A 12850-nucleotide genomic window follows, 5' to 3' on the forward strand; every position below is an offset into this window, starting at 1 on the left:
TCACAGCATCCTTAGTGTCTGATATTTGGAGCGACCTATTAATCTGTTGTCTATACATTTGATGTTTGGCCAATTCAGAGAGAGGGACAGCTATCTTTAGCTTACTTATTTTTGTTTCTAATTTAAAGGGCTTTTCCATTTGAGTCTTGGCAGTAAGTGCAGCAGATCTTTCCTTTTCAGCTGGATTTTCAGTAATCTTTTCTTCATGATTGGCATGATTTTGAACAAAATCAGTCCTAGATTTATTTTCAGAGATGTTGTTTGAACTTGCTTTTGAAGGGTGGGATGGGGATGGCTGGTTTCTAGAGGGTTGCACATCTGATATATCCTCCACTGTGACTTCTCTTGGATGTAGATCTGTTTTATCAAAGGATTCTGGAAGCACAGTTTTGTCCTTGGTCCTTTTTGGCTGCTTACTGTCCTTTGGTTTGAAAGGTTTAGGTACATCTATGGTTCTACTTCTTAATTTGTACTGTTTATGTACCTCATACACCGTTGCATCATAGCCTTCCCTAAAGTCAAAAGACTCTCCTGATTTAGTTTGAAATTGATTACAATTATAGGCCTCTTGAACTTCTTGTGTTAGAAAGACCTGATGTTCGATGTCCAGACCCATTAGGTTAATGTGAGGATCCTCGGTGGGTTCACTAGATGTTGAGGCCTCAGCATAATTTTGTTGAGAAGGGGTTCTAATGTGCTGGTCGGGATCAGCCCTTCCAACATTTCGATTTTGGTTCTTTCTAAAATTTGGGTTTCTAGTAGTACTCGGTTGACCTTCCCATGATGATTTTCTTTCTATGGTTTCTACTCTGTCCCCAAGTCTGCCCATGCCTTTGATGATTGCATCTAGATTTTGTTCAAATGCTGAAGGTTCTTCTTTAGAAGTAGTCCTTCTCTCAGCTTTTGCTCTATTCCTCTTAGCAATAAGGTTCGCCTCTACACTGACAGCTATGTTTTGCATGTCTGCCAAGGTTGCAGGGGCTCTTTCCCTCAATTGATATGCCATGTCAGCATCAAATCCATCCGGGAATTTGATTAAAGCTAAATCAGGCGGAGGCCTAAGGTTTTGAGGGATGGCATTATATAAGTTGTTAAATCTTGCACAATAATCTAGGACAGTTTCTTGTGGGCCTCTTCTTATGGTATCATACTCAGATAAAATATGTAGTGGGTCTTTTTTCTTTTCCCATGTGTTGGTAAAGGATTTGTAAAGCTCATCTGGAGTGGTTATGGAGTTTGCAGCAAGTGATCTGAACCAAGTTCTTACATCACCCATTAAACTCTGAACAAAAATTCTCATTCTCACGTTGTCATCGTCTATCTCGTAGTTTTCAAAATAGTCTTGCATGTTTTTGGTATGCTGAAGGGTTGTAAAAGGACCGGTATTGTCAAAATAGGTGATTTTGGATTGGTAATCTTGAGGTAAAGCTCCAAGATTAGCAGGCAGTTGCAGGGGTGCATATCTATTGGCCATATTGGCAGGGATAAGTGGAACAACGAGGATAAATGGAACAACAAGGAGAACAGGGATAACAACGGCAGTTTGTGTAGTGGATGGAGGTGTGAAGAATGTGTTTTGAGAAGTGGATGAGGAAGAGGGCGAAGACGGGGTTATGTGAGGACGAACTGTTGGTTTAGCAGGGGTTGGGATATAACTTTGCTGAGCTGCCTCAGGGCTGGAACCAGCAATATCTTCTTTTTCTTCTTGTTTCCTAAGAATCTTCGGGATTAAATTGGGATTATCAAAAACATCTGGGGGATTTGCATCAGGATTTGACCTGGTATACCTAGTTTTCTTTTTAGGAGCCAGCTTCCGAATTTTTTTTGGTATTTTTGGGATTGTTTTGTAGAACTAACAAGGAACTGCTCAAAATTTGGAACAGTTACCCAGAGACTAAAACTAGCATGAAGTTTGACTGAAGCAGCTTTTATTTACTCCTGTTAATGCAAAGCAAAAATAGTTTCAAAGGCTTCCTGGCTGGCATTCAGGCTTCATCTGTAGTTCTTAAAAAGCAGATAATAGTTGAAAATTCGTTCTGCCCCAATGGAGTCGCCAGTTATGTTATCACTCAGGTTTTTCCCTTTGACTCCTAAGGGAATACGGCTGAGGTAACCACAAACCAAACTTTGGATTACAGGTTCTAGCCCGCCGGTAATCAGAGAGGGCTCTCTCTTTCTGATTTAGCTTTGTTTTGGGATTTTAGGCTAGTTATGATGCACTGAATTTTGTTTAATGTTTGGTTGAATGATATCTTCTAATAGCTGAAATGCAATGTTCATGGGGTTTTAGTCCATTGGGCATTGGAGTCTGTGATTATGTGTTGTTTGAGGTATTTAGTGAGAATGCTGATACTGCAGAGCCAGATGGGAACTCATGAAACAACCTTCAAATTTGGGAAGTATGGATTGTAATCAGTCAATGAGAGGCAATTAAGGATCTCTTACTATGCCGGTGAGATGGAGAAATGAAATATTACTCAGGAGCAACTAAGAATTCCTGAACAATATTTACTATGAAAGATTCAGTGTAAATGTGAGCAATTAAGAATTTCACATTCATAACTAATTCTGAAGTAAACATATTTAACAGCAGAGATTGAGCTTAGGGTGTTTAATAAACAAATCCTGAGCTATTCTTTTTCTCTAATGCTAAGACCAAGAAACATGCAGCATATATGGATTTTGTAAGCGAATGGAACATAAAGACACAGTTCAGAAAACTTATTGTATCATGACATAACGTAGGAATCCTGTAGTAGCAAGTAATCTCATCATAACACATCAAACAACGCAAAGTTTCAGGAACTTCATCAGCTTCTTGTATTCAAAGTCTGTAATTACAGTGTAGCTCTTCAGAAGAAAAATCATCAACCCCAAACAAGTTATGCATGGGGATATATATACAAAAGTGTTTCACAAAATATCTGAAAGATGAGCCGTTGACTCATAACTTTCTTACCAACTTTCAGAAAATAACAGAGACAACAGTTATTTTTATTAAAAGATTAATAAACAGTTGTTTATCTATGTCAGATTTCTTTGACTTTGCAAACTGGGTCGGCCGAGTGGTTTGCGTCCGCTTCGAGGAATTTTGCCTTTTTTGGTGCTAGACCATGACGCTGGTGTTGTGGTCGCATCATTTGTAATCATTCACTAGTGCTTAGTCATCATCTTTGTCATTGAGTTGCCCTCCCTATTGCCACCCAGGTAAGCCGAACATGTGATTCATTTGAAAAATGCTGACTCTAGATTGATCAAATAAGATTTCAAACAAAATTTGATTTTTCAAAGCAATGTTTATATCATGCCTCTCCACCATTCTTCAGTAGGCAATTGGTGTCTCTGAATTTTAATCAGAGTCTCATCGGCTTCAGTATATTTGTAGTAATTTGGAGGTGTTTCAAAAAGGTGCTTGATCTCATGCTCAATAAAAAACAAATTTTCTAACTTTTCATAGAGAGTCTTCCCAGATGGGGGCCCTGTTTCCTCTGAACTGCTTGCAGATGCTGTTATCTGATTTGTTGCATAATTGTTGAGCCTCTTGACATAATGCTCATGTGATAATAACCTTCCTGCACTAGTTACCAAGCTGGGAAGGCCTCTGTTATGTAATTCTGTGATCTTTGTAATAAATTCATTTATGTCTGTCTGCATCTCCTAACACCTTCTGTCCAATGTCTGTGCATAATTCCTCAGTGTAAGCACCCTTTTTATTAGTAAAATGGTATCAGTCCTATTTCTGATACCCATTCCTGCTAGCTGAAGGCCAGTGCGATTGTTGAGCGCTTGTATTGTTCTGTTGGCTATTTCAGGCATACTCCCTAAGGATGCCCAAGCTCTTTGACTTTCTGCTTTTGCCCTGCCTAGGAGATCCATTTTCTCATGGATAGTTTCGATGGACTGCCATTGGTCTGTAATGGACTACCCAATGTTGGCCCACAAAATATTCTTGACTTCACTTATAACTTTGTCCAGAGTAAGCTCTTTTTGTAACTCCTTTATTCTTTTTTCAAGATCCCTTACCTCTCTTGTTCTTTCAGCTATGATCTGCTTTGATTTATCATATTTTTCTTCAATCGCAGCCAATTTTTCTTTAGTCTCATTCAGTTCAGCCATTTGTACTTCTAGTGCTTCAAGCTCCTTCATCATATTCTGCATGCTGAGGCTGGGCACCTGTTCTGATGTTGTTGTTGGTGCTGTCACTTCTGTAGCAGGGGCTGAGCCTGAAGGGCCTGCCTCTGATGTTTGTCCGGTGGGAGGACCTGCTGCAGTAGTTGCAAGTGGCACATCTTCAGTGGCTGTAGATGTTTGTGCTGGCTGAGTTGGTACTTCACCTTCTTTTGCTTTTAGTGCTACCTCCAATGCACCCTCTGTTTCCATCAATCTCTTATATAAATTCAAGAGTAAAGCAACCACATCCTGATCCTTCCTTTGCTCTGCAACCTCTCCAGTATGAGGGTGAAGGGTAGCTAGTAGCTTGATATGCTTTCTCAGAGCCGCTATGTCTTCATCTCTTTTTTTCAATAGTGCCTGCACACCCTTAGGGTCCTTTGGTAATATTGTGTAGATAATTTTGCAATCGGTGTGCTAATAGAGTTTTATCAGCCAATGTGGAATAGAGCTTCTCCCCTGTTTGCATGTGTAGCTCGATCTGGTCCATGGGGTGGATGTCTTTGGCAAAAATCTCCAAATTGGTTCTGATATAGTCAGCAGCTGATTGAGGTTTCTGCATAGTAGGCCTAAAATGACTGAGAGTCATTTTTTGTTCTTAAATATCATAAGCCGACATTAGCCTCTGCTGATTAGTTGGTGCCATCTTTAAGGGTTGATTGTAGATCTGGCATCTGAGAGGCTCATTTCTTTTCTTGATGTGTATGAACTGCTTCTTGATATTAGAGTCCGCCTTGGACCGCTGCCTTGAAGAACTTACCTCTGCCCCATGTTGCATCTCTTGTTCTTGCTGCAAGGAGCTGGCCGATGTTTCAATGCTAGGAGGGAGCATAGTATCGATTGGTCTTTCAGGCATTTCCTCCTCAGAGAAGGGATTTAGCCTTTGCCTTTTCTCACCTTGCTGATCTGTTGAAGTGGTAAGAGGAGTCTCCTCTTTCCTATCTCTTTTCCTCATTCTTTCCTCATTAGCTGGTGTTTGTAAAACTGTAGACTCAACTGTTACCTCCTGCCTTGGAGGGATTTGCTCTTGTGTTTGCTACTCTGTGGAGGCAGGTGCCTTAGCCATGCCTTCTTGCTGCTCTACTTTCCGCTCCAAATTAGGAGGTGACTCCTCTTGTTGTATTGCTTTGCCTTTAGCCATGTTTGCTGCTTGATCAGTCGCTTTGGCAGACTGCTGGGGAACAGTGGATGATGAGGCAGTTTCTCCAAGATGTCGAGGGGCTGGAGACCAAACCTGTCCAAAATATTCCAAGTCAACTGCTTTTTCTAATTTCTTAATGGCTTTTTCTGCTAATTCTTCTTCAGAATAATCCTCCACTAATGTGCCTTCTCTCCACTCTAGTTGGTTAGCATATTTTTCAATTTGTGGAATGCTAAAGTGATCATAGGTAGCAAACCTATACTTGATTCTTCTGAGGCTTATGAAATGGTTAGGGTCATATGGTGCCCAATAGAAAGTTGTATCGAGATGGAGGCTTTTTAGAATCTTGTCTGCCTCTTCCCAAGCTTCTTCCCTCTTGTTAAAGATAAATGGACCAAGTTGGTGCTTAATTTTCAGCTGTGCTTTCTTATTTCTGCTATGAAAGTGGATCATGTCTGCATTGCCAAACTGCCGGAAGTAGTATAATGCAAAAAGTCTCATGGGAACGTACTTTGGCAGTCTGTATGGGGCTAGCTCACATCCATATACTCTGATCACTATGTGGTCTTGGTAGAAGTACCAATCTCCAATGCTATAGTTCTTTGAAAGCTGGAGGATCTTTTGCATGTCGTCGGTGATTCTAGGAGGAGGGGAACTCTGCAGCAAGGACAAGGCTGGATGAATGAACAGATCAATGAACTCACAGTAGTTGTATGGAGAGTAAAAGATATGGTGACAGACTGGTGTCCAGTACATTACTGACCTCCTGTTTCCCTTTGCATCTAACTTCCTGAGGAAAACAGGAAATCTATCCGGTTGATTGTACAATAACAGATGATATATATAGGAGGTGTATTTGAATAACCTCTCTCTCTCCAGATTCATGAACTGTTCATGAATCTTGTTGGCTATAAATGTAGCATAGTCATACTGGACAACAGGGGGCTGTTCTGGAGTGAACATGGATAGCATCACCAAGATTGTCTCATTCACAAACTCACTGGTTTTGAATCCTAAGATAGAGGATATCATATCTACTAGCAGTCTCCCTATGTCATTGAACCAGACATGTAGATAAGGGGGAGGCTGCCGGGGCTGGCAATCTGGGAGCATGAACAATTGGCCAATTCTTGTAATTTGTGAGCTGGACAACTTGGCACCTTGCTCCAGCAAAAGTTGCATAGAAAGAGGAGTCAGTGGCCTTGCAGATTGAAACTGTAGCATTTGGTTGATGGCTTCAGGAGTAATATGGAATAATACAGAGCCTGAAGGACTCAGAACAACCCTTTGATTGGGGTCATAACTTGTGCAGCATTGGTGAATCAAATCAGGGAAATCATTCACCTGAGGGAGATAATAGATTGGTAAGTGGGACTTCCAGATTCCCAAGATGTCGGTAGCATCTCTGTGTTTTCTCTTTAGCTCACAAACACTTTCTATGTAATATTTGTTACATAGTTCAACCGTTTCCTTCATTTGATAATCTCTGTCAGCAAGGGCCAACCATTCTAGGTCTTTATGTGGGGCATTCAGAGGTGCAATATTCAATGCCACAGGGGTCTCCATTGTTTAGCTGTCACTTGGAGTTGAATTTTACTTGATTTTTGGATAAAGGTAACACAGAGCAGTGAATTTTGATGGATAAGGTAATTTGCAGAGAGAAAAGGGCTAATATGGGTGAAACAGAGGTAAAATGCTGCTTAGAGAGGTAAAATTGTGTAGCTGTGGTTCTTCCGCAAGGCGCGAAATGCTCGCTATGGGGTCTGAGTTTAGCGAGAAAGAAATGAGTGCGGGAATTGGATGGATTTAGGCCCAGGAATTTCCCTTTGAATGACCTTGGTTTACATTTACAGTCGCAAGGGAATTCGGTGGTTATTTGAGCTTTTAACAGTAGGTGATTGAAAATTAGGTGTGCAGAGTTAATGGTAAATACCTGATTTTTCTGCGGCTTGGGGGTTGCTGATAACCGCAAATCCTCGACGGTAGCATGACATCATTGGTCCGGTTGGGTACGGAGGAATGACGTGTCAACTGGTGATTGGGTCGATGTGGACGAGCGACGTGGCGGACAGGTCGGAACAATGGTGGAATGGAAGCTGACGTAATGCTGATGCAGTAATGATGTCGAGCGGAAAGGGAGAGCGATAAGCGGTATTGTCGGACCGCTCTTGGTACGGGCCCGGTTTGTGTCGGAGGCCACCCGATCCAACAAGAAATTGACACGTGCCTCAAGCCCTACGTCATCCTCTGACACTTTTCGGGAGATAAAGGACGACGATCGGGGGAGGTCTGAAATTGCTGAGGACCGTCAGATGGGAGGGTCCGGATCCGACGGATGACGGGACCCGAAGATGACAGAGAGATACGGCGGGGCCTGTCCAATAAACAATTATTATTTCTAGAAAATTGCGCCGGGATAAAATTTTGGATAAATGAAATTGTGGGTTTTCTGAGGTTTTCGGGGATAAATGGTAAACGATATATCCATTTATAAGGTGCGCTTAGGGTTATTAAATCAACTGGGTGTTGATTCAATTCCCAAAAATAAAGTATGAACAGATATTCCATGGGACTCTGACTTCATCACACTTCCAAACTTTGGGATATATGGCTAGATTGCCCAAGGGGGGGAAATATATATATTTCTGGGATTTTTTGCACAATAATGCTATAATAATAGGGAATGAGAGAACTTAGGGAGCTATATAGTAAGTTTAGAAGTTAATATGAATTTGAGATGTCGAAGAGAAACAGAGAGCTAAGTTTAAGGAGTAAACTTAGATTTAGAAGAAGATGAGGGCGAGGAATGATTTTACACAAGAAATGTGGCTTCTTTTCGGAGAAGAAAGTCACAATTTGTCATGAATTTTTCAAAGGAGAAATGCAAGGAGGACTGTTTAGGGAGATACTAAAGTCCTCAAGGGGATGTTAGAAAGAGAGTCTCTGGGGAAAATAGGGGAAGTTAGACATGCTTCCATATTTTATCATCAAATTGCTGCATAGATACCTCTACAAGTGCTAATATGTGCCTTCTTGATCAAGGTCAGAACTGAATAGAATCAGGGTTCTGCAACTTCTGGCTACCTACCTAGCTTAGTACCTAGCATTTTTTGTTACTTCAGGGAGGGTGCACTTAGACTTGCAAACCCTCAATTGATTTTTCTTTTTCTTTTCAAATGATTTTCTATCTAAAACTACCCTTATCACTTCCAAGGGCCCAGATTAAGCAATTGGGCGCCATTATTCTCTACCTAACTACTAATCTGCCAAGCTTGAACTGTTTGTACAGATATTCTTTCTCTAGTCTAGAACAGGCAATTTAAAACATGGCATGGCCCAGCTTGAACTGTTGGGCCATCCATTAAGATAGCAGTGGCATTTTGGTTGGCCACTTTCCTAGTGTTTCTTTGGGGTTCACTTCAATTATTTTTTCTGACCAATTCATTTTCTTGCCTTTTGATTATTCTTTTAAGGCATACCCTCTTTACATTCTTTAACTGTCGGTCTCCTTCAAAAAAGTAGAACCATTGTATCATCAAATATGAACATTTTTTGGGACTTCCATTGTCAATCATGAAAAATGAAACCCTATTGGTATAGGAGGCTAACAGTGGCTCCACTTGGGGATGACTTTTCAAGATGAAAAGTCAAGAACAGCAGGTCAGATCGCCTTATTTTTTCCAATATTGTTGCAGCCTCAATCCTCCTTTCATTGAAGACCATTGATCTGAATCCTAGAAACTTGTATGAAATATCCATTAAGCTGATTTGTTGTGAAATTACAGCTCTGTTTTACTTGTTTCTCTGAGTATTCCTCATTACCTTGATAGTTCCCAAGTGTTTTCTCTTGCTTTCCAATGATAGGATCAAAATATATATCAAAAATGGTGCAGCACCTTGGTCCTTCTTAAAATCAGCTCCACTTGGACCTTTATCTACCCGTTGTAAATAAACATACTGAAAATACAAATATTTATGTACAATATGTGGCTGTGTAGTGTTTCATCAAAGGGGTCAAAATAATGCTTGAGCATCCTCCCATTGACTGGGCCTTCCTCAGTGTTTGAGCCATCCAAACTCTTTAGGAAATAGATGTTATTACCTTGTACATCATAAATGATATAGGATCCCTTCCACAAGAAATCAAATTTACCATGTTTTCCTTTGTCCTCCCTCCTAGAATCCCATCTCAGCACTTTGCTTCCTATGAAGAAGTCTTAAGCTTTGGTTCGTTTGTCAAATATTCTCTTGAGCTTATCCTACAGTACTTGGGTTCTTTGATATTCTTCCTCTCTTGTTTGATGTAGGTGAATTGTCTGATTGATCCTTCTTTGAATGTCATTTGGCTCAGCTTGTATCTCCTGCAGCAACTTGATTACAGGGACTCCCAAAGATGAAGGAAATCTTGCTTCCATTCCATAAACTAGTTCATATGGGCTTGTGCCAATGGATCTCTTGGTGGTCAACCTGTCTGCCCATAGTGCATTTACCAGCTTCTTATGCCAATTCTTTTTGTTTTCCTCCAAAACCATTTTGATGATATTGATGAGACTTTTGTTAGAAGACTCAGCTAGGCCATTGCCTTGCGGATAATAAGCTATGGAATGACCCAAGGTCATATGATATTTATGGCAAAAGTTGATCATTTTTTTGGACTTGAAAGCAGCAATATTGTCTGTAATAATTTTATCTGGACAGCCATACTTGGACAAGATGTTGGTTTCTAGGAATTGTATAATGATGGAGTCATTGGCTTACCTACAAGGGATGGCCTCTATCCATTTGGTAAAATAGTCTGTAGCAGTCAAAATCCACCTATGCTGACTAGAAAAATAAAGGGTGGATTTCACCAATGAAGTCTAAACCCCATTGTTGGAATGGTATTTCAGCTGAAATAGGTTTGAGTGGTAGAGGTAACAACTTTCTCTTGCCTTCAAATATTTGGCATTTATGACAGGACATTACAAATTTTCTCACATCATTAAACAAAGAGGGCCAATAAAAACCAGCCGTTAGGATTTTATCAGCTGTGGATTTCCGGTATAAATGTCCTCCACAGTCACCTGCATGGAATTCCTTGAGGACATTGTTAGTTTCATCCAAAGTTAGGCATTTAAGTAAGATTCCTTCATGATTTCTCCAACACAAAACATTATCTATGATACAAAACTTTGATGCTTTCATTTTCAATAACCTTTTCTTAGTTCTGGACAACCTCGGAGGAGCTTGCAGGTTTAACAATAGAAAACATAGATCAGCGTACCGGGGAGATTGCATAAAGGCTTGGTTGATCTGTGGAGTCACCGTCTCCTGTTCGTTGTCCAGTTCATTAATGTCAAGGGCTTGGAAATTGGTTTCAGTCATTAGCTTAGCTAGACCTTGTCCTTTCACCAGTTTGGTAGGCTTGATTTCCATGTCATACTCTAAGATATTGGCAATCCATTTGCCCCTCCTACCTTCAATTCCTTCTTGGGTTAAAATGTCCTTAACCACTGCATTTGGGACGTAGGCAATTACATGAGAATACAAAATATAGATTCTAAAGTCTTTGATGGCCTTTACCAATGCATAGGCTTGTTTTTCCATAATCTGATATTTTAAGGGGGCATCTCTAAGGGCTCTGCTAAAAAATGCAATGGGTTTTTCACATCCTTGGTCATCTTTTTGTAATAGTACCGCAGCAATTGTATGCTCAGATGCAAAAGAAGAAATGATGAAATCTCTATCAAACCTAGGGCTTGTTAGGATTGGTGTGTTTGTCAATGCTCTTTTGATATCCTCAAAGGCTTTTCTAGCTTCCATGGTCCATTTGACCTTGGAATCCTTTTTCAACATATTGTTTAACAGTCTTATGAGCTCAGCCAAATTAGGAATGAATCTTCTTAAGAAGTTGATCTTTCCTAAAAAGCCTTGTAGTTCTTTGATGTTTCTTGGATGAGGTACTTGTAGGATAGCTTGAATTCTGTTCGGATCAATCCTAATACCATCTCTCGAGATTATATGCCCTAGGAGCTTGCCTTCCTCTAGGCCGAACAATAATTTTTTTGGATTTAAAGATATGCCATATTTTCTACAAATTATGAAAACCTGCCTCAAATGTTCTAAGTGTTCTTGGTCTGATTTTGAAAAGGTAGTAAGATCATCCAGGTAGACCACTAGAAAATCATGGATTTCGTTGGCGAAGGCTATATCCATTGCTCTTTGGAATGTGGCCCCTGTATTCTTAAACCCAAAAGGCATTTTGACATATTTGAAAGTTCCCCAAGGTGTCGTGAAGGTAGTTTTATCTTGATCATCCAAGTGTACTAAAATCTGATTGAATCCAGAGAATCCATCTAATAATGAGATCCTAGAGGCTCCCACTACCCTTTGTAGGATATGATCCATTTTTGGTAAGGGGTAATGGTCTTTGAGAGAGACATTTCTCAAATTTCTTAGGTCAACACATAGTCTGATCTCTCCCGTCTTTTTCCTAGTAGGCACTAAGTTTGAAATCCACTCTTAGAACCTGATTGGAGCAATGATCCCAGCTTCATACATACGTTTCGCTTCTTTTTCAATGAGAGGAAGGATCATAGGGTTCACTCTTCTAAGTTTTCATTTAAAAGGTTTTTCATTTTGTTTTAAAGGTATGGTGTGCTGGATGACTGAGGTATCATAGGATTTGAGGTCCTCGTAACTCCAAGCGAAAATATCTTGGAATTCTTTGAACAGTTCAATGTATTTCAACTTCTGATCAGCTGGTAATGCCTTGGATAATTTTATCATTTTGGGATTGTCTGTGGTTCCAATGTTACAGTCTTCAATTTCAGCATTTAGAGGTTGCATTTTTGGTTTTCTTGAGATATCATTTGAATCAAACAGATCCTCCAAAGGGGTTAAACCTATGGGGTTGAGCCAGTTCATCTTCATCTATTTGCCTCAACTTTTGTATACTTTCGTTGCTAAAGGTGGTAGGATGCAAAACCAGGTTCGCTATTTCAGCTGATATATTCTGTGTAATTGTGTGTGCCTGTTGTTGATCATCTCTAGTGCTTGAATCAATGTTAATGCTGGAGAATTCCGCTTTTAGAGTGAGGAAGTTATTTATCTGTGTGTCACTCTCAAAGACTTGCCAATTCTTGATGTTATCCGGGACTATAGTCATATGTTTGATTTCAGTAGTGAAAGTGTGGTTGGGTTTGAAAGATAGCTTGCAAGTGCTGGCAAAAGTTGCCAAGCTATGAGCATGTAAATTGAGTTCTCTAGAAATTTTAGTTAACTCTGATTCTAAGAAGGAATGAAGTACTTAGATAGTTGCTCTCTTATAATCTCTCAACCTTAGATCATTTGTGGTAAAGTTTCCTTTCATCTATTGTATGATCAGATCTGAATCTCCTAAGATTGAAACTTTGGTTGCACCCATATTTTTTATGAGTTTGAGACCTAACAAAAGGGCCTCATACTCAGTCATATTGTTTGTGCATCGAAAGTTTAACCTATATGCATGAACCTCAGCCTGGTCATTCTGCATGTTGTGAATCCAGACTCCTGCCCCAG

General features: G+C 40.1%; 1 pseudogene; it reads left to right on the forward strand.

Moving 5' to 3' along the window:
• The window catches only part of LOC149213211 (polygalacturonate 4-alpha-galacturonosyltransferase-like), a 72329-nt pseudogene that overhangs the window by 5667 nt on the left and 53812 nt on the right, over positions 1-12850 (forward strand).

This window comes from Pinus tabuliformis, chromosome 1_1 (genome assembly GCF_031772625.1).
Source record: "Pinus tabuliformis cultivar Carrire ecotype Pingquan chromosome 1_1, CPIR1, whole genome shotgun sequence".
Classification (NCBI taxonomy): Eukaryota; Viridiplantae; Streptophyta; class Pinopsida; order Pinales; family Pinaceae; genus Pinus; species Pinus tabuliformis.